The sequence below is a fragment of the Hyperolius riggenbachi genome, chromosome 3 (genome assembly GCF_040937935.1).
Source record: "Hyperolius riggenbachi isolate aHypRig1 chromosome 3, aHypRig1.pri, whole genome shotgun sequence".
Taxonomy (NCBI): Eukaryota; Metazoa; Chordata; class Amphibia; order Anura; family Hyperoliidae; genus Hyperolius; species Hyperolius riggenbachi.
In genome coordinates, this window is record NC_090648.1 from 315,716,892 (window position 1) to 315,744,821 (window position 27,930).

Below are 27,930 nucleotides of genomic sequence, written 5' to 3' on the forward strand. Positions count from 1 at the left end.
TGCTGATCAATCATGAATGATTATACAACCGATCGTTCAATTCATCCAAATTTCAGGTCGATAGTTTTAGTCTGATTGTATTGCTTATCATTTTCTCTCCATTGTTGGGCCGGAACGATCATTTTTGATCTATCACAGCGATCGGATAGTCAAACATTTGGGAAATTGGATAGTTAAAGGGCACCTTACCAGTGTAACTGGCCAATGGAAACAATGGCTAATGGAGATGACAGGTGACTGAGAAGGGTTTTTCTTAGGAACGATTTCAGCACACGTATTTGTCTGGGAATAGATCTCACAATATAATGAATGATTTGGTAAGTATTCTGATAGCAAAGATTTATTTGAAACCAATGAAGTAATCGGTAGAGAGGGTAATGCGCATGTAGAGTGGTGAAAAGGATGAAGAAGTGTATTTGTGACAGCAGTCGTCATAGATTGTGAGTTAGGAGCCTAATTACTGGATGATTGAAGTGAAGGATTTTTCAGTAATTGGGGCAAGAAATGAAGACCACAGGCAGTATGACTTTGGCGGTCTTTTGAGTTTGCTACTGGTCTGTTTTAGGTTATACAGAAATCATTAAAAGATGCTAGCATTGATGCTAGATGTCACACATGGCTGTACATCATTGGTTACATTACTTACATCAGCAGGACAAGGCTGTTTCTTGGGCAGTGTGGCCAGGGCACTGGGTGTAGACTGGCAAGTAGAAGAAGGGGGGCGCAGGCAGAAGGACATAACCGCTAGGGAGCTGATGATACGTGGTGCAGCCAAATGTACGAAGAAAGAAGATTACCAGCGCGATTACCTTCCTTGACTCCCCCGGGGTGCCCTGCGGCTTGCCTGCGTCCAACGTCAAGTCATCATCACGTCACCACCACATGACACCTGATGTCCTGCAGCGGTACTGCAGGCTGTCAGTGCGCGGCGCCCATGGAAGAACCAGCTTTCCGGGCTCTCTTCGCCTTTGTGGTCTCCTGACCCCTGCTTCCTCCTGGATAAGCGGCTGGTCACTAGTAAGTTGGTAGATCTACTTGTGACCTGTGGATGTGCGACTGTCCCTAAAGAGTAAGGGTTTGCGAGTCCACGGGGGTTGGGGGGGGGGGTAAAGGGGAGCGCAATTTTTACACTCTCGTCCTGGGTGCAATTTTGCCTAGAAACTGCACTGCAGCAGGCATTTTAGTAGTATTGCCATGGACTTTACAAAAGTGTACCTTCTGACTGATTATTTCACGTAGCCACTTCGTCAGAGGGACAACGGAGATCTGCTTTGTATCTTTGATAAAACAGCAGTGCAAAACTCCCCCAGGCTAGGATTTTTGTATTAATTGAGTTACATAGTTACATAGTTATTTTGGTTGAAAAATGACATATGTCCATCGAGTTCAACCAGTATAAAGTACAACACCAGCCTGCTCCCTCATATCCCTGTTGATCCAGAGGAAGGCGAAAAAACCCTTACAAGGCATGATCCAATTAGCCCCTAAAGGGAAAAATTCCTTCCCGACTCCAGATGGCAATCAGATAAAATCCCTGGATCAACATCATTAGGCATTACCTAGTAATTGTAGCCATGGATGTCTTTCAACGCAAGGAAAGCATCTAAGCCCCCTTTAAATGCAGGTATAGAGTTTGCCATAACGACTTCCTGTGGCAATGCATTCCACATCTTAATCACTCTTACTGTAAAGAACCCTTTCCTAAATAAATGGCTAAATTGTTTTTCCTCCATGCGCAGATCATGTCCTCTAGTCCTTAGAGAAGGCCTAGGGACTGTAATTTCCTGGATCTGATTTTTTGCCCTTCTTAAATAATGGGAAAACGTGGGCTGTACACCATGATTTGTTTGATTTTGTTCTGCAAGGTTTTTTTTGTTTGTTTGTTTTTGTTACTGTTTTTACATATTTCTTGCAGGTATTGTTTTTGTTTGTTTGCTTTCATGGGTGGGGTGTTTACTTTTTGGTTGTTAGAGAGCCAATGAAAGGTTTCTCTTGGTCTGTTTTCTGTTCAGCTATGATTAGTGCCATTGCAAACACATCAGTATGGCTTTGCTTTTATCCCTATGGTTCTGTTCAAGAGAGGATTACCTTCACTGAAGATTCGTGATGGTGCTAGAGTTTTTAACACTTCACTATATTGGAGGACAATGGAAGATGCTTGTTCATTGCACAGTCAGAGTTGCTGTGTCCTGGGCTTTATTGTGGAGTTGAGTTTGTTTATTACTTTTCCTCTTTCGTTCCATTTAAACTGATTACTTTACTTTTTACTTGTCTGCAATGCCAAGGAGGAAGTGCACAACCAACACCACTAAACTATTTACATGACTTGTTTTTGCGGCACACCAAGCATCTAAATGACCAACTCATTTACATACTGCGCGAGCATGGGAAATGATGGACTGCATGACATGGCTCCATTTAAAACAAGTACATCAATTCAAGCGATGATTTGCACATGTGGCCAACTTCATGATATCAGCCCAATAGTCGCGTGAGTTAATCAGCCGGATGGATTGGGCAAATCTCCTGTTATCAGTTGCTCATCTAGTCGTTTGCCACATGTACACATGCCTGATTGGTCCAACAGACCAAAAATCGGATGACAGTCAGGCAGTTTGGTTGAGCGTGTGTATGGGCCATCAAACTTCATGATGAATGAGTCAAACTACTGTACTTCCATAATGTTAACAACATTTCCTATATATCTTGTACTGAGTATAGGGATGGTCAGAAATGCCAATTGCCGATTCTGCAGTAAATCTGCATTCCGCTATTGCCAATTACCGCTACTGTTACCGATTCCGCTTTCCGCTACCAAGACAGCCATTGTAAAACCATCTTGGTGCTGACATACCAGCAATGGACAATATCCTCCCTTCCTCCACCGAACCATTGACAGTAGTCATTGTAATCCCGGCTCTGTTCATTTCATCACTGTCAATTTCTTCATTAAGGCTACTTTCCATCCAAGACATTGCGTTTTAGGGGACGTTATGGTCGCATAAAGTGTGCACTGTGAACAGCACATTGATTTTACAGTGCTGTGAGTTAGGCTGCGTTACTGGCTGCTGTAACGTGGGACTTTAACGTCCCACTGTGAAACCAGCCTAAGTGAACATTTTTTAGGGTTTTTTTATTGTACTTTGGCAGAGCTTAGGTCAACATGCTAGGTGAACTGGGGAGTTAAGGTCACATTACAATGATTTTAGAACAAATCTAGATTGTTTTTTTCTATTCTCAAACATGTTGTACTTATAAAATACAGGGTACAGAGAAATATAACATGACCGGAAACAGGGCAGCACAGTGGGGTTGTGATCATGATGATTTGTGAAAGTCCATAAGCCCGGTGTGAAAACTGACACATTTTGGTACTGGCTGTGTGTACTCAGGCAGGTCTTTTCTGCTAAATGTTGTTGTTTATTGTACAGAAATAATACCTTATTGCAGAGTATGCGGGAGCAGCACAAGTCTCTTCAGAGCAGAGTGATCTGCTGCAGTGACATCTTCTTGCGTGCCATTAGTTTGCTGTCTGGCTCCAATTCACATGTAATAGGATATGCATGCATTCTAATACGAATAATTGGAAAGTAGGCCATACCCCTATCCAGACAGATGTGACTCTCACAGCAGCAATAATAATATAAAAAATTACAATATTATTATTATTATTATTGATTTATAAAGCGCCAACATATTCTGTGGCACTGTACAAAGTAAGAAACAAACATGGGGTACATAATAATACAGACAATGGTGTACACCAATACACAAGATACATAATTAGTGACAAAATACAAAGAATGATACAAAATACAAATTATAGAATTGGTAATGACAGTGATAAAATTAACATGATGAATAAAATGTATAATGGTTACCAAGACACAAAAGGGGGAGAGAGCCCTGCCCTTGCGAGCTTACAATCTAAAGGAATACAATAAAGAACATGATCCAGCAGGTAACACTGCTTTAATACATAATAGTCTATGGAGGGAGAACCTGACATGTTTTAGTTGGCTATAAAGCTATGCAGCTGATATTTTCTGTGGTGGTTGGGGAGTTGCAGAATGGATGTTGTATTAACAAGTAACACTTCATTGCCTACTTCCCATGAAACACTTTGTAATTGTATATTTATGTCAGATCTAATACATGCTAGGATGTGATATTCTTTATAAGTGGTTAAGTGTATAAAACGGCACCTAAGCTTTCCTATTAGACTGTTCTTTCATCTCCCCAATAACTCTATTATGGCTGGGACCCACTGGGAGAACTTTCTGCTGCGCCAGCGATTGGCAAAGCGCACTACTCCAGTGGATCCTTATGAGGTGGTTCTACTAGCAGAGTTGCAAGCATTACAAAATGCTGTGGAGCGATCGCATCAGTAACTACAGTAGCCAAATTGCGATCACTCTTGAAGTCACAGTGAAATCACTGCACTTCTGTAATTTTGCCAAATCATGGTTGCTTTGCAATTGCTGCAAAAGGCCTGTAGTGGGTCCCAGCCCCAAAATGCAGTAAGTTTCTTGTCTAAATCCTTGTACTTGGAAAATGTTTCTTTTTGTGTTAAATAGTATGTTAACTGTAAGCCAGTTATATTCTGATAGGATCTTTAAAGAGAATCTGTACTCTAAAATTTTTACAGCAAAAAGCATACCATTCTATGCATTATGTTCTCCTGGGCCCCTCTGTGCTGTTTCTGTCACTCTCTGCTGCAAACCTGGCTTGTAATTAACAGTTTTAGGCAGTATTTACAAACAAACTAACCAGCTTGTGATAGGCTCACATAAGCAGAGTGTGTGAGTCATACAGAGCCTGCAGGGGGCCTGCAGAGGGTGTGTATCGCTTCTATCCAATCACAAGCAGCCCTGCACATTCCACACATTCCAGCCTTAGCTGACAGAGCCTACAGAAGAAAACAGATTAGATCATATAACAGAGATAACACAGCCACTGTGCAATTAGGAAAGGCTGCAGTAAGCCAGAGCACATTAGAACAGGCAAAGGAACTTATAGGATAGAAGAACTAAGGCTGAACATTTTGTTACAGAGTCTCTTTAAGGGCTATACCACATTTTGTGAGGAATGTGATCTCCGTCATAATCAACTGTGCTATTGGTTCCAGCTGAGACAGTCCAAAAAAACCCACATTTTAAAGAAGTTATTTAATAAAGATACATACAGGTTTATTTCTATAATACTATAATAGCGCCAAGTACGCCAGGTCACATCTAGATGGACTAGAGATGTAGAACAGCAAACAGAAGATGACTGAATAGAAAGCAAACATTAAACCCTGATTGCAGCAAAAAGACAAATTGGTACAACTACAGTGGTATTACCAAGCATATTACATGGTCACTAATTTGTTAAAAATGGGCCTCACAGTTAAAGGGATACTGTAGGGGGGTCAGGGGAAAATGAGTTGAACTTACCCGGGGCTGCTAACGGTCCCCCTGCAGACATCCTGTGTTGGCGCAGCCACTCACCGATCCTCCGGCCCCGACTCCGGTTCACTTCTGGAATTTCAGACTTTAAAGTCTGAAAACCACTGCGCCTGCGTTGCCGTGTCCTCGGTCCCGCTGATGTCATCAAGAGCGCACAGCGCAGGCCCAGTATGGTCTGTGTCTGCGCAGTACATTCCTGGTGACATCAGCGGGAGCGAGGACACGGGCGTGCAGGCGCAGTGGTTTTCTGACTTTAAAGTCAGAAATTCCAGAAGTGAACTGGAGGCGGGGCCGGAGCATCGGTGAGTGGCTGCGCCAACACAGGATGTCTGCGGGGGACCATTAGAAGCCCCGGGTAAGTTCAGCTCATTTTCCCCCGACCCCCCCTACAGTATCCCTTTAATAACTTAAAGGGAATGTTCAGGGAGGGTGGGGAAAAAATAAAAATCTATTTCCACTTACCTGGGGCTTCCTCCAGCCCGTGGCAGGCAGGAGGTGCCCTCGCCGCCGCTCCGCAGGCTCCCGGTGGTCTCCGGTGGCCGACCCGACCTGGCCAGGCCGGCTGCCAGGTCGGGCTCTTCTGCGCTCCAAGTCCTTGTACTTCTGCGTCCCACGCCGGCGCTCTGACGTCATCGGACGTCCGCCGGGCTGTACTGCGCATGCGGCGGACGTCCGATGACGTCAGCTGCTCTGCCCGGAGCCGCGAGCACAGCCTGACGTGACGTGGATCCCCCAGCCCCTCCTCCCCCCCTGCCATGACGTGTGGGGGCCATGACTCTCGGAGGCGGGCTCTCTCCACTGCCGCCATTTTGAGTCCTGGACTGCCAGCTAAGATGGCTGCTCCCATAGCAGCCTCTCGTTTCCTATATCTTAGGAGAAAGAACAAAATACACACAGAACAAACATTGTTATGCATAGTTACACACAGCATCGATACCTTTTACCGAAAGTCAGCCTTCCGCTACCTATCCTCTCTGGGATGCTTGCCAAACTTGAGACCAACCGCGTCACAGCTGCAATGCTAAATATTTTACATCCTAGCATCACCCAGGAACGTGGAACCCTCTCTCTCCTCACAAAACATCTGCAGTTTATAACAGCGTAACTATAAACCATATTAACAGCTAGTACTGCTGAGACGAACAACAGACGAGCTGGCTGAACAACATAACAGATGCAGATATTTACAAGCATGTTAGCAGCTCTGACTGGAAATACGAGAAACTTGCAGAACATCTCACAAACAGAAAGACACTCGATTTCCTCTTCTATCCCCACTCCCTCCCATCCAGTACTAACAGAAGCACCGCTGGCTTAACTCCTGCTGCGGGGGACCCCCCCCCCCTGCTCTATCTGGACATTCTTCCCAGCCTCTGTAGAGACGGGGAGAGAAGAGAAGAGAGAAAAAAAAAACCCAATCGACTTCTTTCCAGCAAAAACATGCCTGAAACAAATGCAGAAATAACCCCCACATAAATATGCAACACAGGAAACTTGAATCCGAAGAAACCAAACAAAACACATAAACTTTGACAACCGCACCCTGCATTTACAAGATGCGAAACCCGCAGCCTCCACGCTGCAATTAACACAAAACACAGAACACATTATCCTCCTCTCATACAATAAAGATAATTCAACATAACAACGTAAAACATACTTGCCTGAGCAGAGGACTGTGTAAGCCTGCGAATTCGACCAGCTTATGGCAACTTTTTCACGACACTGAGTGGATCTCTGGAACTCCTGAGCGTCACCTCTGTGTACCCACACTGGCTCAGCGGATCGATATCCAGCGGCAGCTGCCAGCCGGCCTCGGAGCGTTCCAGTCACCTGCGATCCGGTTTAGGCTATGACTGATGTGCACTTACAGCCAAAGTTTAACATCCACGAGTGTCGCCGCTGGTTCTCTCGAATTGCAGCCCGTGTGTGCTCGGCTCCCACACACTCACACCAGCTTATCAGTATCAGCTTGATAAGCTTTACAGTCCGTGTCCGTCTATTCCGCTTGTTTTGCTGTGGAATATCTTGAAACCACTTTCTTCGGCCCCGGCCCCGTCTGCCTGTATTGCTAGGCAGGGAAGGATTTCAGGCACCACTGTTATAAACTGTTCTTATCACCTTGCTTCGACACCATCGTCTCACAGACTGTGAGATCACTTGACTCTCCACACAGCAAACAGTAGATAGACTTTCTCAGGCTTCTTCAATGTTTACGTTATTTATTCAGGACTACAGAAATACAGATAGATACATTCATCATATCCTAGCCATGCCAATCTTCATGTTGCGTTACAAGCTCATGATTAGACTCCCTACTGAAGTCACTCAGGCACTTCTTCCTAACCTACGTTCCACTAAACTACCTATGTACAGCAGATATTATATCAGATTACATAAAGGAAGAACATGCTTAAAGAAATAATTGGGTTCCAGTCAGTATTGCGAGCTAGTGCGGAAGGAAGAAGCAGAAGCAGAAGTGAGTTCTCCATCGCTCGCTCCAGATTTAATACCGACTAGGAAAGAGTTAAATATGACATCATCTTCGCCACCCCCTATATCAGTCTATTGGTGGACCCACTCTTGGTGTCATCATACACACCTACTTGATTAATAATCAATGAGGCGTTTGGCCTATATGCAGGACCGTGGATGTTTAGTAAACATGGCCAATGTTTTCTGTTCCTGTTGAGGTCAGAGTGGTCAGAGTGGCCTTCGTTTAGGAACATGTTCTCAGTATCTGCGTGTATCCTCTGCTACACGCAGACCCTGAGATGCCTCTGCCTGCATCACAAAACCTCTATTTATTTTAAAGACATACACTGCGGACAAGCCTTTTACATAAAACTCAGGCCAAGTAACTGAGGCCTACTTAAATTATAACATACTGCTCTCCAATCTAGGGTCAGGTTCCCTCTTGTAGACACATCTTGGGAGGTTGGCTATGGTCTTTGACATTCCTTTTTATATCCGCAATCTATATATATAAAATCGGATGTATGTATGTATATGTATGTATGCATGCATGTATGTATGTATGTGCCGTGATCACTCGAAAACGGCTTGACCGATTTCAAAGAAACTTGGTACACAGATCCCTTACTACCTGGGATGATATGTTCTGGGGGTCTCGCGCCCCCTCCCCCTTGCACACGTGGGCGGAGCTACAAACAGCCAATCAGATTTCACCCCTATTCAAGTAAATGGAAAAAATGTAAAAGGCTGCCATTCTCACAGTAATCAAGCCACAGTCCCCACACTTGGCACAGGTGGTCACTTCATGACCTAGGTTACAAATCCAGGAAAAGTGGGCGGAGCATAAAACAGCCAATCAAATTTAAGCCATTAATTTTAAATGGGAAAATGTAAACTGCAGCCATTCTTAGACTGTTAATGGCAGGGTTCTCAAACTTGCCACAGTTGGTCACTGGGTGAATGCGATTAAGATTCAAGAAAGTAGGTGGAGCCTACAACAGCCAATCAAAATTCACCTATTGATTTTGAAGGGGAATATTTAAACTGCTGCTATTCTTACACTTTTAATGGCAGAGGCTTCAAACTTGCTACAGTCGGTCATTGGGTGACTGGGGTTCAAATTCACTAAAGAAGCGGGGCCACAAACAGCCAATCAGATTTCCTTGGTGGATAAACTGCTTCTATTCACACATTTTTGATGCCAGGAACCTGAACGCTCACAAACTTGGTCATTGAGTGTCTGTGTGTCAAGGTTACAAAAAGTGGGCGGAGCCAACAACAACTTTTACTGGGAAAAAATAAACTGCAGCCATTCTTACACCGTTAATGGCAGGGTTCTCGAACTTTGCACAGTTGGTCACTGGGTGAATGAGATTAAGATTTTGGAAGGTGGGTGGAGCCTACAACAGCCAATAAAAATTCACCTTTTTGATTTTCAAAGGGAATATTTAAGCTGCTACCATTCTCTTATACTGTTAATAGCAGATGCCTCAAACATGGTACAATTGGTCACTGGGTGACTGGGGTTCAAATTCAGAAAGGGGGCGGAGCCACAAACAGCCAGATTTGTTTATTTTTCAAAGGGAATATACAAGGAAATGAAACCAAGGACCCCAAAGCTGATAAACTTGATAATTGAGTGACTGTATGTCAAGGTTAGAAAAAGTGGGTGGTGCCAATAACTAAATTTTTAACATGGCAGGGTTCCCAAACTTTACACAATTGGCCACTGGGTGACTGGGATGAATATTCAGAAATGTGGGTGGAGCATACAACAGCCAATCAAAATGTACCCATTGATTTTCAAGGGGAACATTTACATTGCTACCATTCTTATACTGGTAATGGCAGAGGCCTTAAACCTAATACAGTCAGTCATTGGGTGACTGGGGTCCAAATTCACTAAAGGGGTGGAGACACAAATAGCCAATCAGATTTGTTAGATTGATGTCAGCCAATCTGTTATTGACAGGGTTCTCAAACTGGGTGGGTGGGTGACACAGTTGGTCACTGGATGACTGGGACTAATATTCAGGAAAGTGGGTGTAGCCTACAGCAGCCAATCAAAATTCACCTTTTGATTTTCAAGGAGAATATTTACATTGCTGCCATTCTTACACTCTTAATGGCAGAGGCCTAAAATCTGCTACAGTCAGTCACTGGGAGACTGGGGTTTAAATTCTGAAGGGAACGGGCCAAAAACAGCCAATCACATTTGTTTAATTTCAATGGTAACATGCAACTTATTGATGCCAAAGCTCATAAAATTGGTCATTGAATGACTGTATGTCAAGATTACAAATAGTGGGCGGAGCCAAAACCTAACTTTTTTTCATGCGAAAATGTAAAGTGCAGCTTTTCTTACACTGTTATTCACAGGATTCTCAAACTTTGCACAGTTGGTCACTGGGTGACTAGGATTAATATTTGGACAAGTAGGTGGAGCCTACAAGAGCCAATCAAAATTCACCTATTGATTTTCAAGGGGAATATTGAAACTGCAGCCATTCTTACACTTTTAATGGCAGAGGCCTCAAACCTGCTACAGTCGGTCGTTAAGTGTCTGGGGTTCAAATTCAGTAAAGGTGTCGAGCCACAAACAGCCAGATTTCTTTGCTGGATAAACTGCTTCCAGTCACACAATTTTGATGCCAGGAACCCAAAAGCTCACAAACTTGGTCATTGAGTAGTGACTGTACGTCAAGGTTACAAAAAGTGGGTAGAGTTAAAAACAGATTTTTCTGGGAAATTCTAAACTGCAGCCTTTTTTCACTGTTAATGGCAAGGTTCTCAAACTTTGCACAGCTGGTTACTGGGTGACTGGAATTAATATTCAGAAAAGTGGGTGGAGCCTAAAAATGCCAACTGTTAATGCCACAAGCCTCAAACCTGCTACAGTTGGTAATTGGGTCACTGGGGTTCAAATTCAGAAAAGGGGACAGAGCCACAAACAGTGAATCAGATTTGTTTCATTTCATGGGAAAAGCTCACAAACTTGGTCATTGAGTGACTGTGTGTCAAGGTTAAAAATGGTGGGCGGAGCCAAAAAAAATTCATTGGGAAAATGTAAACTGCAGCCACTCTTACACTGTTTATGGCAGGGTTCCCTAACTTTGCCCAGTTTAATATTCAGGGAGGTGGGTGGAGCCTATAATAGCCAATCAAAATTCACCTGTTGATTTTCAAGTGGAATATTTAAATTGCTGCCATTTTTACACTGTTAATAGCAGATGCCTCAAACCTGCTACAGTTGGTCATTGGGTGACTGGGGTTCAAATGCTGGAGAAGGGGTGAAGCCACAAACAGCCAATCTGATTTAATTTCTATTGAAATATACAAATTATTGATGCCAAGGACCCCAAAGCTCACAAACTTGGTCATTGAGTGTTTGTGCGTTAGGGTTAGAAAGTGGGCGGAGCCAACACCAGTCAAATACATACCCGGGCAACGCCGGGTCATCAGTGGGTGGAGACAAATACAAATTTCACTGGGAAAATGTAAACTGCAGCCATTCTTACACTGTTAATGGCAGGGTTCTTAAATTGTGCACAGTTGGTCACTGGGTGACTGGGATTAATATTCAGAAAAGTGAGTGGAGCCTACAAAAGTGAATCAAATGTCACCTATTGCTTTTCAAGGGGAATATTTAATTGCTGCCATTCTTGCACTGTTAATGGCACAGGTCTCAAACCTGGTACAGTTGGTTATTGGGTGACTGGGGTTCAAATTCAGAAAAGGGGGTGGAGCCACAAACAGCCAATCAGATTTTTTTCATTTCAATGCAAATTATGAATACCAAAGACCGCAAAGCTCACAAACTTGGTCATTGAGTAATTGTGTGTTAGGATTAGAAAAAGTATGCGGAGCCAACACCAGCCAAATACATTCCCGGGCAATCAGCTAGTTTTTAGATAAAAGTAATAAACACCAGAGCCACCGTACATTATAAACGCCAGTAGAATATGCAATAATCAGTGTGCTGCTAAAGTAAAAATAATCCCTTCCGTTTCAGAAAACCATATAAGCTTCCAGTACAAGTCTTCATGCACATCCACCACTGTGTCTTCAGAAAGCAATGCTCACCCACACCATGACTGTTAAGAAGCATAATCTGTCATTAACAAACCAAATGAAATAGTTGTAATAGTACTTTCGGGTCATCCAAAAGGCAGTTTCCTCCTCCGATAATCCTCCACCCCTCACAGCACAAGTCTTCATGCACATCCACCACTGTGACTTCTCTACAATATTGTGGGCACCCACACCATAGGTATTAGAAAGACTTACCAGCTAATAACAACCTGAACTGTATCATCACTGCTGAACCTTTTGCCTGCCTCTGCGCTCCTCCCCCCTTTTCGATGTCTCCTCAAGGATAACAGGTGATTGCCAAGTGTGACTGGTGGTGCCGTAGTATGGCAGCCTCGGCTCTTGGCTTTCAGACATTATCCCCCCCCCCCCCCCCCTCCTTCCAGAACCTGTGGGAGCCAAAACCAATTCCGGGGACAACCCCCCCTTTGTAATTGGTGAAATAAATGTATTCTGATTCTGAATGATAAGGTTGTATTAATTCTTTAGAGTAATCAAGTAATCCTCTACCCCTCACAGACCAGATATGTCTAGTAGTTGCACTCTTCAAATTAAGCTTCTCCTCTTCTCACTGTCTCTATCACACTGTCTCTCTCACACTGTCTCTCTCACACAGTCTCTACAATTTTGAGGGTTTTTTTTTTTTTTTTTGCACAAACGTGTACTAATTGTAGACTGTTTCTTTAAAGGACCACTATCACGTAAAATTGTAAAACTTAAAATACAGGTATACACATGCAAATGAGTTACTTTTTTACTCCTTCCATTATCATCTATTCTTGGCTATTACCTTATTCTTTTCCTCCTCCTCAGACAACTCATTTTTCTCTTCTCTTGTCTACATCAAGTATGCTGCACACGGTGACACGCAATGCCTCAGAGAGTACTTTTCCCCACTTAAATAGGCTGATTGACTTATGAAGATAGACACCTGTGATAGTAGTTAAAATGCATAACTGAATTTTACTGATCTTTTAAGCAGCCTATTACTTTAATTACACAGACATACCATTATGTCCATGCTATTTTCACGTGTTCCCATATTTACAAAAAGATATTAAGTCTTAAATCTAAATTAATGTAATCTCTAATTAAATTTTCAACTTCTGTAATGGAAAACTGTGATTCTTCTGTAAAAAGTGGAAAAGTATAAAAGCTTCTGGTAGCATCTGTATTTATCCAGTCTAGTAACTACAGCATGGCTTACAGGCCCTCAGTGTTACTTATTTCATTATTAAATAATCTGAGTTAATTGGTAATTCGCAGTGCTTTGTATTGAAATGCCTTGAAGTCTAATACATTCAGACTGACAAAACGTGCAGCAAGTTGCAGAAAACAAAAGGGAGAGATATGTCTGGGTTTTTTTTTTCCTTCTTTTTTTATTCAATGTAGTTTCACATTTATGATGTCTCCATGGTTCACATAGGGTGAACCAGACACCATACTTGTATTCCTTATATATTTTTTATATGGCAACTGTTGTGCCCTTTTGTTGATCCTTCATATCCTCACATTTCATGTTTTTTTTTTCCCCCTCTGTTGATGTCTAGTACATTTAGCAAGCTGTTATGTACAAACTATTATTTTGATGTTTTCATTTGCTGTTTTGTCACTTTGCTTCAGTGTGAATGCGCCTAGTAATTAAGCAGAAATGTTCATCTGTCATAATAGTTTTGTCTAATCTGATTTAAAGAGGAACATGTGTTGGAGCATATTTATAGCAGCACGGCTGATAATATTATTTCTCTTTCATTGCATTTGCTGAGGTATTTCGGTGCACCTTATCCTAGTGCATCAGAAAGTTTCTTTTTATGGTGTTCATTTGATTTGAGCTGCTTTAATGATGTTTGTGTCCTTTGTTGATAAATCACAGTGAGCATTATGTTCCTGTTATTGTTATCATTGTACTATTCAGTGTACTGTGAATTATATTGCCAGCTTATTTCAACAAAGTCAACAAAACCTGCTTGATGCCTGCAGTAAGCATTTTCTTGATTTTATGGCAGACGGATTTGGTGAGAACTAGTGTTGGGCGAACATCTAGATGTTCGGGTTCGGGCCGAACAGGCCGAACATGGCCGCGATGTTCGGGTGTTCGACCCGAACTCCGAACATAATGGAAGTCAATGGGGACCCGAACTTTTGTGGTTTGTAAAGCCTCCTTACATGCTACATACCCCAAATTTGCAGGGTATGTGCACCTTGGGAGTGGGTACAAGAGGAAAAAAAAATTAGCAAAAAGAGCTTATAGTTTTTGAGAAAATCGATTTTAAAGTTTCAAAGGGAAAACTGTCTTTTAAATGCGGGAAATGTCTGTTTTCTTTGCACAGGTAACATGTTTTTTGTCGGCATGCAGTCATAAATGTAATACATATAAGAGGTTCCAGGAAAAGGGACCGGTAACGCTAACCCAGCAGCAGCACACGTGATGGAACAGGAGGAGGGTGGCGCAGGAGGAGAAGAAGGCCACGCTTTGTGAGACACAACAACCCCGGCCTTGCATGAGGGCAAGAAGCGTGCGGATAGCAGGCTTTGTACCGCCATGCAGTCATAAATGTAATAAAGATAAGTGGTTCAATAAACAGGGACCACGCGGCAACGCTAACCCAGCAGCAGCAGACGTGATGGAACAGGAGCAGGCGCAGGAGGAGAAGGCCACGCTTTGTGAGACACAACAACCCAGGCCTTGCATGAGGGCAAGAAGCGTGCGGATAGCAGGCTTTGTACCGCCATGCAGTCATAAATGTAATAAAGATAAGTGGTTCAATAAACAGGGACCACGCGGCAACGCTAACCCAGCAGCAGCAGACGTGATGGAACAGGAGCAGGCGCAGGAGGAGAAGGCCACGCTTTGTGAGACACAACAACCCAGGCCTTGCATGAGGGCAAGAAGCGTGCGGATAGCAGGCTTTGTACGGCCATGCAGTCATAAATGTAATAAAGATAAGTGGTTCAATAAACAGGGACCACGCGGCAACGCTAACCCAGCAGCAGCAGACGTGATGGAACAGGAGGAGGCGCAGGAGGAGAAGGCCACGCTTTGTGAGACACAACAACCCAGGCCTTGCATGAGGGCAAGAAGCGTGCGGATAGCATGCTTTGTACCGCCATGCAGTCATAAATGTAATAAAGATAAGTGGTTCAATAAACAGGGACCACGCGGCAACGCTAACCCAGCAGCAGCAGACGTGATGGAACAGGAGCAGGCGCAGGAGGAGAAGGCCACGCTTTGTGAGACACAACAACCCAGGCCTTGCATGTGGACAAAAAGCGTGCGGATATAGCAGCAATGCTTTTTGCCGCCATGCAGTCATAAATGTAATACAGATGAGAGGTTCAATAAACAGGGCCCGGAAACGCAACACCATCCCAGATGTTCATTGGTCATGTTACTTGGTTGGGGTCCTGGAGTGTTGCGTAGTCATTTCCAATCCAGGATTGATTCATTTTAATTTGAGTCAGACGGTCTGCATTGTCTGTAGAGAGGCGGATACGCCGATCTGTGACGATGCCTCCGGCAGCACTGAAACAGCGTTCCGACATAACGCTGGCTGCCGGGCAAGCCAGCACCTCTATTGCGTACATTGCCAGTTCGTGCCAGGTGTCTAGCTTCGATACCCAATAGTTGAAGGGTGCAGATGGATGGTTCGACACAGCTACGCCATCTGACATGTAGTCCTTGACCATCTTCTCCAGGCGATCGGTGTTGGAGGTGGATCTGCACGCTTGCTGTTCAGTGGGCTGCGGCTGCATGGGTGTCAGAAAATTTTCCCACTCCAAGGACACTGCCGATACCATTCCCTTTTGGGTACTAGCTGCGGCTTGCGTTGTTTGCTGCCCTCCTGGTCGTCCTGGGTTTGCGGAAGTCAGTCTGTCTGCGTACAACTGGCTAGAGGAGGGGGAGGATGTCAATCTCCTCTCTAAAGTCTCCACAAGGGCCTGCTGGTATTCTTCCATTTTGACCTGTCTGACTCTTTCTTCAAGCAGTTTTGGAACATTGTGTTTGTACCGTGGATCCAGAAGGGTATAAACCCAGTAATTGGTGTTGTCCAGAATGCGCACAATGCGTGGGTCACGTTCAATGCAGTCTAGCATGAATTGAGCCATGTGTGCCAGAGTCCTACCAGAATCCTCATCATCCTCTTGTGAGCGTTGTGATAGTTGTTGTGATGCATCATAGTCGTCACCTTCCTCCTGGTCTGCTTCTGCTGACCATTCGCGTTGAATTGTGGAAGTCCAACGTGCACCGCTCTGGCCCTCGTCAGTGGTGGCATGAAATTCCTGCTCCAACTCCAGCTGTTCCTCCTCCTCTTCTTCGTCATAGCTGCTGGGGCCAGCGTTCCCTGAGGCGGATGGCCTGATGTTGGTACCATCACGCTGATCGTTTTCTCCTTCAGATTCCCCCAGTTGCATCATGACAGCTGTTTCCTTGATTTTTAACATCGACCTCTTCAGTAAACACAGCAGTGGTATGGTAATGCTGACTGAAGAGTTGTCACTGCTCACAAGCAACGTGGATTGCTCAAAATTTTGGAGGACTTGGCAGAGGTCCAACATGTTGGCCCAATCGGATCCACAGAAGCTTGGCAGCTGGCCGGATGCGCCTCGGTACTGCGCCGTCATGTACTGGACCACTGCACTCTTCTGCTCGCAAAAGCGGGCTAGCATGTGCAGCGTAGAATTCCAGCGCGTAGGGACATCACACAGCAAGCGATGGTGGGGGAGATTGAAGCGCTCCTGCATCTTGGCGAGTGCCCCCGAAGCAGTACTGGAATTTCTACAATGTTTGGACACTCGACGCACCTTCAACAGCAGATCGGGCACGCCTGGGTATGTCCTCAGGAACCGCTGAACTACTAGGTTCATCACGTGCGCCAGGCAAGGGATGTGTGTCAGCTTAGCCAACCTTAAAGCGCGAATGAGATTACTCCCATTATCACACACAACCATGCCCGGTTTCAGGTCCAGCGGTGCCAGCCACAAATCCGTCTGTTCCTTTATTCCCCTCCAAATTTCCTCCCCTGTGTGCTGCTTATCCCCAAGGCAGATTAGCTTCAGCAACGCTTGCTGACGCATGCCAACAGCTGTGCTGCACTGCTTCCACGATCCTACTGCTGCTGGGTTAGCGTTTCCGGATGAGGTACAGCTTTGAGATGCGTTGGAGGAGAAGGAGTCAGAGAGGTAGGTGCTGCTGTTATCCAGTGGGAGGGACGGCGGTGCAGCTGTTTGTGGCGTGGGCAACACCCGTGCCGTAGCAGGTGAGGAATCGCTGCCAGGCTCCACAAGGTTCACCCAGTGCGCGGTAAGGGAGATGTATCGACCCTGGCCGAACGCACTCGTCCAGGTGTCAGTGGTGAGGTGAACCTTGCAGGCAACGGCATTCTTCAAGCTTCGGGTTATTTTGCTGACCACGTGCTCATGCAACTCAGGCACTGCAGAGCGTGCAAAGTGGTAGCGGCTGGGAACCACGTAACGTGGGATGGCCACTGACATCATGCCCTTGAAGCTGTTTGTCTCCACCAATCGATATGGCAGCATTTCGCAGGCCAGAAGCTTGGCTATGCTGGCTGTTACTGCCACGGCCCGGGGGTCATTTGCTGGCAATTTCCTCTTGCGCTCAAACATCTCCGACACAGACAACTGAACCGTAGCGCTGCACACGGAAGGGCTGTTGGTTGTTGTGTTTGATGAACACTGGGAGACCTCAAGAGCACTACTCCGGAAAGTGACAGTGTCAGCGTCGTCTGATGTTTGTGAATGTTGTGAACCACGCAATGGCTGGGCTACTGCTGCTGCTGAGGCGGGTCTGGTGAACCCAAGGGAGGCAGTGTTGTTTCTGGTACCCTGTCCTGACGCGTTTGCCCAAAGAGTGGGATGTTTGGATAGCATGTGACGGCTCATGCTGGTGGTGGAGAGGTTGTTAATATTTTTCCCCCTGCTCAGGCGGGTCTTGCACACCTTGCAAATCGCCATGGTAACATCCTCAGTGCAGTCTTCAAAGAAAGCCCAGACTTTGGAGCACCTGCCTCCTTGCTGGCGATTTCTGTTTGCTCCTCTTTTGCCTCTCACTTGAACTTCCACGCTTGTGGTGCCTGAAATTGCGCGCCGCCTACCTTGTGGCACAAGGCGAACTCGTGCAGCAGTGTGTTCTTCAACAGACTCATCTGTGCTGCTGCTACGACGGCGATGTTCTCGTTCACAAACAAAATCTGGGTCTCTGTCCACATTGTCCATACCCTCCTCTTCCATCTCCTCAAACTCGTCATATGTCATTGTGGGCCACCGCCGTGGAGTAGAGCTCCCCACAACAACCTCTGCGCAGCACACTCCAACGTCGTCTTCCAGATCTTGTCGGCCGACCTCCTGCAATTGCAACCCCTCCTGCCCAAATTGCTCTGGGATTTGGGTTTCCGAGTCCTCTTCGGACTCGCCTCGTATTTCAGTGCGCGGTACATTTCCCACAGTTAACGGTTGTGAATCCAGGCACAACATTTCTGGCTGTTCCTCCATTGACCTTTGAAAGGTGGAAGTTTGTTGGGCTGGGAATAGCTCCTGCGAATACCCCATTGTGTCCTGAGGTAATTCATCGGACTGGTTATCTGGCAGTTGTGTGCGTGGTGTCGCTGCCGGTTGTGTCAGCTTTGTGCCCACTGGCTCCTTGTAACTGGCTGAGGACTCGGACCTCGTGCGTGATGTGCTGGTGCTGCTTAACCCACTGCTGGACGCTTGAGAGGTCATCCAAGTAATTATCTGGTCCTGTTCTTTTGGATTTGTGAGGGTTGTTGTCCTGGACAACATGGGTGGTATTGAGTGGGTTTTCTTGGGTGCTCCCCTGTGGCCTGTACGTGAACCGTCAGGGGAAACACCTCTTCCCTTGCCCCTCCCTCTTTCACCGGATTTCTTCCTCATTTCACTTATCCTTACAGTACACGCTGACTGGCAGCAGTACAGTGGCAGTACAGAAATGCTATACAGTACCACTATTCCCAGCAGCGACACAGAGCACAATGCTATACAGTGACGGGTGAGCGGTGTACCACTATTCCCAGCAGACACAGAACAGTGAACAGAATGCTATATAGTGTGGCTGAGCGAGCGGTGTACCACTATTCCCAGCAGACACAGAACAGTGAACAGAATGCTATATAGTGTGGCTGAACGAGCGGTGTACTACTGTTCCCAGCAGACACAGAACAGTACACAGAATGCTATATAGTGTGGCTGAACGAGCGGTGTACTACTGTTCCCAGCAGACACAGAACAGTACACAGAATGCTATATAGTGTGGCTGAACGAGCGGTGTACTACTGTTCCCAGCAGACACAGAACAGTGAACAGAATGCTATATAGTGTGGCTGAGCGAGCGGTGTACCACTATTCCCAGCAGACACAGAACAGTGAACAGAATGCTATATAGTGTGGCTGAGCGAGCGGTGTACCACTATTCCCAGCAGACACAGAACAGTGAACAGAATGCTATATAGTGTGGATGAGCGAGCGGTGTACCACTATTCCCAGCAGACACAGAACAGTAAACAGAATGCTATATAGTGTGGCTGAGCGAGCGGTGTACCACTATTCCCAGCAGACACAGAACAGTGAACAGAATGCTATATAGTGTGGCTGAGCGAGCGGTGTACCACTATTCCCAGCAGACACAGAACAGTGAACAGAATGCTATATAGTGTGGCTGAGCGAGCGGTGTACCACTATTCCCAGCAGACACAGAACAGTGAACAGAATGCTATATAGTGTGGCTGAGCGAGCGGTGTACCACTATTCCCAGCAGACACAGAACAGTGAACAGAATGCTATATAGTGTGGCTGAGCGAGCGGTGTACCACTATTCCCAGCAGACACAGAACAGTAAACAGAATGCTATATAGTGTGGCTGAGCGAGCGGTGTACCACTATTCCCAGCAGACACAGAACAGTGAACAGAATGCTATATAGTGTGGCTGAGCGAGCGGTGTACCACTATTCCCAGCAGACACAGAACAGTGAACAGAATGCTATATAGTGTGGCTGAGCGAGCGGTGTACCACTATTCCCAGCAGACACAGAACAGTGAACAGAATGCTATATAGTGTGGATGAGCGAGCGGTGTACCACTATTCCCAGCAGACACAGAACAGTAAACAGAATGCTATATAGTGTGGCTGAGCGAGCGGTGTACCACTATTCCCAGCAGACACAGAACAGTGAACAGAATGCTATATAGTGTGGCTGAGCGAGCGGTGTACCACTATTCCCAGCAGACACAGAACAGTGAACAGAATGCTATATAGTGTGGCTGAGCGAGCGGTGTACTACTGTTCCCAGCAGACACAGAACAGTACACAGAATGCTATATAGTGTGGCTGAACGAGCGGTGTACTACTGTTCCCAGCAGACACAGAACAGTACACAGAATGCTATATAGTGTGGCTGAACGAGCGGTGTACCACTATTCCAAGCAGACACAGAACAGTGAACAGAATGCTATATAGTGTGGCTGAGCGAGCGGTGTACCACTATTCCCAGCAGACACAGAGTGGCAGTAAACAGAATGCTATATAGTGTGGCTGAGCGAGGTACACAGAGTGGCAGTAAACAGAATGCTATATAGTGTGGCTGTGCAAGCGGTGTACTACTATTCCCAGCAGACACAGAGTGGCAGTAAACAGAATGCTATATAGTGTGGCTGAGCGAGGTACACAGAGTGGCAGTAAACAGAATGCTGAGCGAGCGGTGTACTACTATTCCCAGCAGCGACACACAATGACTGGGGGGGACCCTGGCTAGCGTGGCTGGAGCGCGAACTACCCTGCCTGCCTACCCAAAGCTAAACCCACAGACAAATGGCGGAGATATGACGTGGTTCGGGTATTTATTTACCCGAACCACGTGACAGTTCGGCCAATCAGAGCGCGTTCGGGTCCGAACCACGTGACCCGTTCGGCCAATCACAGCGCTAGCCGAACGTTCGGGGAACGTTCGGCCATGCGCTCTTAGTTCGGCCATATGGCCGAACGGTTTGGCCGAGCACCGTCAGGTGTTCGGCCGAACTCGAACATCACCCGAACAGGGTGATGTTCTGCAGAACCCGAACAGTGGCGAACACTGTTCGCCCAACACTAGTGAGAACCGTAGATGGTGCCTTATTTGACTCTGTCTGTCTGTCTCTCTCCCCCTCTCTATAATATGTATGGAAAAATAAGACCACTGCAATTTTAATTTTAAATCTGCATTTCTAAGAGTATGATGATCATTCCATTGCAGTGTACTGTATATGAAATTCATACACAAGCACACCACAATCTTCTCTATGAGGTACCAATTAACTGGTCACCTGATTCAAATGTTATTTAATGTGGAGAAAAAAATACTATTGTATTCAACACGTTTCTCTTGCAATGTGATCAGTTGGATGCCAACACACTGCCAGAAATATAAGGTAACTGGGATTTAGGAAGTACGGTGCAACCCTGGCTTTACTGGTACAAGGATACAGTGAGCTAGCTACATCTTTCCTTAAATTTTTTCCAGAAGGCAGCACATAAGGACAATCGAGCAGCAGGGATTAGGGACAAAGCTACAACCTGGCAGAGAGTTTGAAGTAATCAGCACTGAAAGGGATGACCACAAACTCATTTGAATTTCACTCAAGAACTGTAGGCTGATATTATGAACTCCAAACACAGTGGAAAACTGAGACTGGGGTAAAGTGCATGGCAAGATCAGAGTTAAATAGGCTCTTTCAGGCAGGACTAAACTCGTGCAAAGCCTGAAAAAAAGCACTTCATCTGCAAGAAGCAAAGGGGAATGCAGGCTGAGGTTTGCTAAAGACCACAGGACTTGGACTGTAGAGGATTGGAGTAAGGTCATCTTCTCTGACCGACCAGTCCAGTTTTCAGCTTTGCCCAACACCTGGTTGTATTATGGTGAGACCGATATCTGGAGAAGCCTACTACTCAGTGTCTTACAACAACTGTAAAATATGTATGGTCAGTGATGATCTGGGGTGCTTCAGCAGAGATTGAATTAGACAAATGTGTTTTTGTGAAGGGCACATGAACCAAGCCACATAAGTTATCCTAGAAAAACATGTGCTTCCTTCAGTTAAGACGGTCTTCCTCAACTCAGAGGATTGCCATGTCCAGCAGGACAATTCTTAGTGCCACACAGCCAGGAGACTGAAGTTGTGGATGAAGGATAACAAAAGCCTATTGAAAACCTCTGGAATTAAGATGGATGGTCACAAACCATCAAGCCAAGTGCAGCTGTTTGTGCAAAATGAGTGGTATTAAGTTACCCAACATCAATGTGAAAAACTGGTGGAGAGCGTGGTAAATTGTATGAATGTTGTGATTGCAAATTGTGGGTTATTCTAATAAATACTGCTCTCTGAACTTTCTTTAGTAAAACATTATTGCTATTTTGTATGAGTGAACTGGGCATTTATTTTCTGCAAAGTTCTGTAAATTCTGCATCATTTTTCTTATATTGATGCATTTTTGTTTTCTTTAAAGTGATGTTCCGAAGACCAATATTTTTATTTGGAAAATAGTAGAAATATTGTCAGCAAACTAAGGCAATGCTGCTCAGAGAAATACTTGTACCTCTAAAAGATAAAACCTGAGAAACTGATCATTTTTGCAGTGTTGTCTTATACACCAGACATTTCTGGTAAATACTTGGTAAATCTTCACATGGCCCCCAAAAGAGCTTCAGTTCTTTGTGGCATTGACGTCCCAACATCAATGGTCTGGTGGTGGTTCAGGATGTGATTGAATATGAGATTTATAGCATGAATGTGCAACTGACAATTCTGCAGAAATGATATCATGCAGTTATGTCAAAATGATCCAGAATGTCCAAAGTAGGTTTCCAGCAAGACTTTGTTCACTGATCACACCACCATTAGCTTTGTACTGCTCAATGTTGTACAGTTCCATGTGGCCTTGGTTTGCGCCCTGCTCTTCGACCCATGGCCCTTGCTCAACTCTCTGCTCTTCGACCCATGGCCCTTGCTCAACTCTCTGCTCTTCGACCCATGGCCCTTGCTCAACTCTCTGCTCTTCGACCCATGGCCTTTGCTCAACTCTCTGCTCTTCGACCCATGGCCCTTGCTCAACTCTCCCCCGCACTCCCACTGTGATCGATTCTTAACAGAACAGCCTTTCTCAATCAATGAATGAAACTTTGATCAAGAAAGCCTTAACTTCAACATTCATTAGTTTTGGTGCTTTTATCAAATCTAACATCTAACCTAATAAAATATCAACTAGCATATGGTTTCCTAGAATGTTTACCTTAAAGTTGTGTTTCTACATAGATAGTAGAGATGGCCTGAACCTCCGATTTTTGGTTTGCGAACTTCCGCAAAAGTTCAGTTCGCGCGAACTTTCGCGAACCACAATAGACTTCAATGGGGAGGCGAACTTTGAAAACTAGAAACACTTATGCTGGCTAGAAAAGATGTTTCAAGGGGTCTAACATCTGAGTTTTTGCATGGATGAGTGGGATAGACGCCAAAAAGGGGAAAAATCTGGATTAGACGCAAAGCAGCGTTTTAAGGGCAGAAATCACACTGCATGCTAAATTGGAGGCCTAAAGTGCTTTAAAACATCTTGCATGTGTATACATCAATCAGGAAGTGTAATTAGAGTACTGCTTCACACTGACACACCAAACTCACTGTGTAACGCACCGCAAACAGCTGTTTGTGTTGTGAAGGCCGTGCTGGACTGGTGCGCACCATGACGAGAGTGCAGGTGATGGCAGCTTTCCAGTCCATATGGTCGCCGGGCTGAGGTAGCTGAATGACAGTGTCCAGCTGATCGAATTTGGTCTGTCCACAATGAATGACCTTATTATCGTGGGTGGTACCGGACAGGCACAGTGACACTGCGTGCGCTCACGTAGGTAGGTGGGTGCACTGTGAACAACAGGTAGGTATATGCAGTGATGGGTATTACAATCTGCACCTGTCACACACAGACAGGTACCGGACAAGCACAGTGACACTGCGTGCACTCACGTAGGTAGGTATATGCAGTGATGGGTATTACAATGTGCGCCTGTCACACACAGACAGGTACCGGACAGGCACAGTGACACTGCGGGCGCTCACATAGGTAGGTGGGTGCACTGTGAACAACAGGTAGGTACAGTGGCGGACACAGGCAGCAGTGGGCCCCTGTGCAAAATATCAATTGTGGGCCCCCCTGCGCGCCCAAAAATGGGTGCAGCTATAACCTGCGCCGCGGGAAGCGCGCCGCGGCAAAAAATGGGCGTGGATAGAACCTGCGGCGCGTAGCGCCGCGGCAAAAAATGGGCGTGGCAATGACCGGATAAGGGCGGAGCTAACTGTAATTTAAAGTGATCCCGGGGTGAGAGTTATATGGAGGCTGCCATATTTATTTCCTTTTAAACAATACTAGTTGCCTGGCGGCCCTGCTGATCTATTTGGCTGCAGTAATAAACTGAATTACACCAGCAACAAGCATGCAGCTTAATCTTCTCAGTTCTGACAATATTGTCAGAAACCCCTGACCTGCTGCATGCTTGTTCAGGGTCTATGGTTGAAAGAATAAGAGGCAGAGGACCAGAACGGCAACCAGGCAACTGGTATTGCTTAAAAGGAGAGAAATATGGCAGCCTCAATATTATTCTCACCTCAGGTTCCCTTGAAAAGTGCAACGCAAAGACAGTGGGCCCAAGTTTTGGTGACCCTTTCCCCAGAAAATTCACATAATTGTGCAGGTTTTCTCAAGAAAATACACATAATGTGAGCAGATTTGCCCAGAAAATACATTCAATCATGTCGGCAGATTTGCCCAGAAAATACGTGCAATGATGTCGGCAGATATGCCCAGAAAATACGTGCAATCATGTCGGCAGATATGCCCAGAAAATACGTGCAATCATGTCGGCAGATATGCCCAGAAAATACGTGCAATCATGTCGGCAGATATGCCCAGAAAATACGTGCAATCATGTTGGCAGATATGCCCAGAAAATACGTGCAATCATGTCGGCAGATATGCCCAGAAAATACGTGCAATCATGTCGGCAGATATGCCCAGAAAATACGTGCAATCATGTCGGCAGATATGCCCAGAAAATACGTGCAATCATGTCGGCAGATATGCCCAGAAAATACGTGCAATCATGTCGGCAGATATGCCCAGAAAATACGTGCAATCATGTCGGCAGATATGCCCAGAAAATACCTGCAATCATGTCGGCAGATATGCCCAGAAAATACCTGCAATCATGTCGGCAGATATGCCCAGAAAATACCTGCAATCATGTCGGCAGATATGCCCAGAAAATATGTGCAATCATGTCGGCAGATTTGCCCAGAAAACACATGCAATCATGTAGCAAATTTGCCCAGAACATACATGCAATCATGTGGCAGACCTGCCCAGAACATACACGCAATCATGTGGCAGACCTGCCCAGAACATACACGCAATCATGTGGCAGACCTGCCCAGAACATACACCTGCTAAAATAAATAATAAAAAAAAAACATTTACTCACCTGCAGCAGCAGACCTCCTGTCCCAGCCTCCATCCGGCGCGCAGCTCCCATGGGTGGTTGGGTGGATAGGTAGCCTGGTGGGTAGGTAGGCAGCCGGGTGGGTAGGTAGGTAGCCCTTAGCCGGGTGGGTAAGTAGCCTGGTGGGTGGCTGGGTAGCCGGGTGGGTAGCCTGGTGGGTGGCTGGGTAGGCGGGTGGGTAGGTAGCCTGGTGGGTGAGTAGGTGGGTGGTTAGGTAGCTGGGTGGGTGGGTAGGTAGCCTGGTGGGTTGGTAGGTAGCCGGGTGGGTAGGTAGGTAGGTAGCCTGGTGGGTAGGTAGGTAGCCGGGTGGGTGTGTAGGTAGCCGGGTGGGTGGTTAGGTAGCCGGGTGGGTAGGTAGCCGGGTGGGTGGGTAGGTAGCCGGGTGGGTAGGTAGCCAGGTAGATAGCCGGCAGGGTGGTTAGGTAGCCGGGTGGGTAGGTAGCCAGGTAGATAGCCGGCAGGGTGGTTAGGTAGCCGGGTGGGTAGCTAGGTAGCCGGGTGGGTAGGTAGCCGGGTGGGTAGGTAGCCAGGTAGATAGCCGGCAGGGTGGTTAGGTAGCCGGGTGGGTGGGTAGGTAGCCGGGTGGGTGGGTAGGTAGCCGGGTGGGTAGGTAGGTATCCGGGTGGGTAGGTAGCCGGGTGGGTGGGTAGGTAGCCGGGTGGGTGGGTAGGTAGCCAGCAGGGTGGGTAGGTAGCCGGGTGGGTAGGTAGCCAGGTAGATAGCCGGCAGGGTGGTTAGGTAGCCGGGTGGGTAGCTAGGTAGCCGGGTGGGTAGGTAGCCAGGTAGATAGCCGGCAGGGTGGTTAGGTAGCCGGGTGGGTAGCTAGGTAGCCGGGTGGGTAGGTAGCCGGCAGGGTGGTTAGGTAGCCGGGTGGGTAGCTAGGTAGCCGGGTGGGTAGGTAGCCGGGTGGGTAGGTAGCCAGGTAGATAGCCGGCAGGGTGGTTAGGTAGCCGGGTGGGTAGCTAGGTAGCCGGGTGGGTAGGTAGCCAGGTAGATAGCCGGCAGGGTGGTCAGGTAGCCGGGTGGGTAGCTAGGTAGCCGGGTGGGTAGGTAGCCAGGTAGGTAGCCGGCAGGGTGGTTAGGTAGCCGGGTGGGTAGCTAGGTAGCCGGGTGGGTAGGTAGCCGGGTGGGTAGGTAGCCAGGTAGATAGCCGGCAGGGTGGTTAGGTAGCCGGGTGGGTAGGTAGCCAGGTAGATAGCCGGCAGGGTGGTTAGGTAGCCGGGTGGATAGCTAGGTAGCCGGGTGGGTGGGTAGGTAGCCTGGTTAGGTAGCCGGGTAGGTAGCCGGGTGGATGGTTAGGTAGCGGGGTAGGTAGCCGGGTGGGTGGGTAAGGTAGCCGGGTGGGTAGCTATCCGGGTGGGGGGCCCGACTCCTATCCTCCCTCACTCACCTCGGGGCCCCCCTCCCGGTATGCGCTGCAGCCGGCGGGAGAGCAGAAAATACAGGAAGTCTCCGGCCGGGGCTGCAGCAGACGCTAGAGGCAGCTGCTGCTTAGTTTCCGATATGTCTCCAAAGTTGGAGACCAAGCGGCAGCTGCCGCCCCGGCCGGAGACTTCTTGTATTTTCCGCTCTCCCGCCGCATGAGGGGGGGGGGGGCGAGGTGAGGGGGGAGGACAGGAGTTGGGCCCCCCAGGTTAAAAAAAAAAAAAAATAAAAAAAAAAATAAATAAAAAAAAAAAAACCTGCAATACTTAATGGGCCCCTGAAGCAGCAGAACTTCAGGGGCCCTCGTGCGGCGGCACGGCCTGCACGGCCGCCACTGGGTAGGTATATGCAGTGATGGGTATTACAATGTGCACCTGTCACACACAGACAGGTACCGGACAGGCACAGTGACACTGCGTGCGCTCACGTAGGTAGGTGGGTGCACTGTGAACAACAGGGAGGTATATGCAGTTATGGGTATTACAATGTGCACCTGTCAAACACAGACAGGTACCGGATAGGCACAGTGACACTGCGGGCGCTCACGTAGGTAGGTGGGTGCACTGTGAACAACAGGTAGGTATATGCAGTGATGGGTATTACAATGTGCACCTGTCACACACAGACAGGTACCGGACAGGCACAGTGACACTGTGTGCGCTCACGTAGGTAGGTGGGTGCACTGTGAATAACCGGTAGGTATATGCAGTGATGGATATTATAATGTGCACCTGTCACACACAGACAGGTACCGGACAGGCACAGCGACACTGCGGGCGCTCACATAGGTACATGGGTGCACTGAAGTGAACAGGTAGGTATATGCAGTGATGGGTATTATAATGTGCACCTGGCACAGTAGTAATTATACCACCACGGGGCAAAAGGCCAGCTGCAACTGACAAAGTGGGCCCCACACACACACAAAAAATAGATCACA

At 46.7% G+C, this 27,930-nt stretch overlaps 1 protein-coding gene across 12 annotated transcripts in view; it reads left to right on the plus strand.

The window, feature by feature from the left end:
* The window catches only part of GRIP1 (glutamate receptor interacting protein 1), a 799,607-nt gene that overhangs the window by 661,970 nt on the left and 109,707 nt on the right, over window positions 1–27,930 (plus strand). The window lies entirely within an intron of this gene.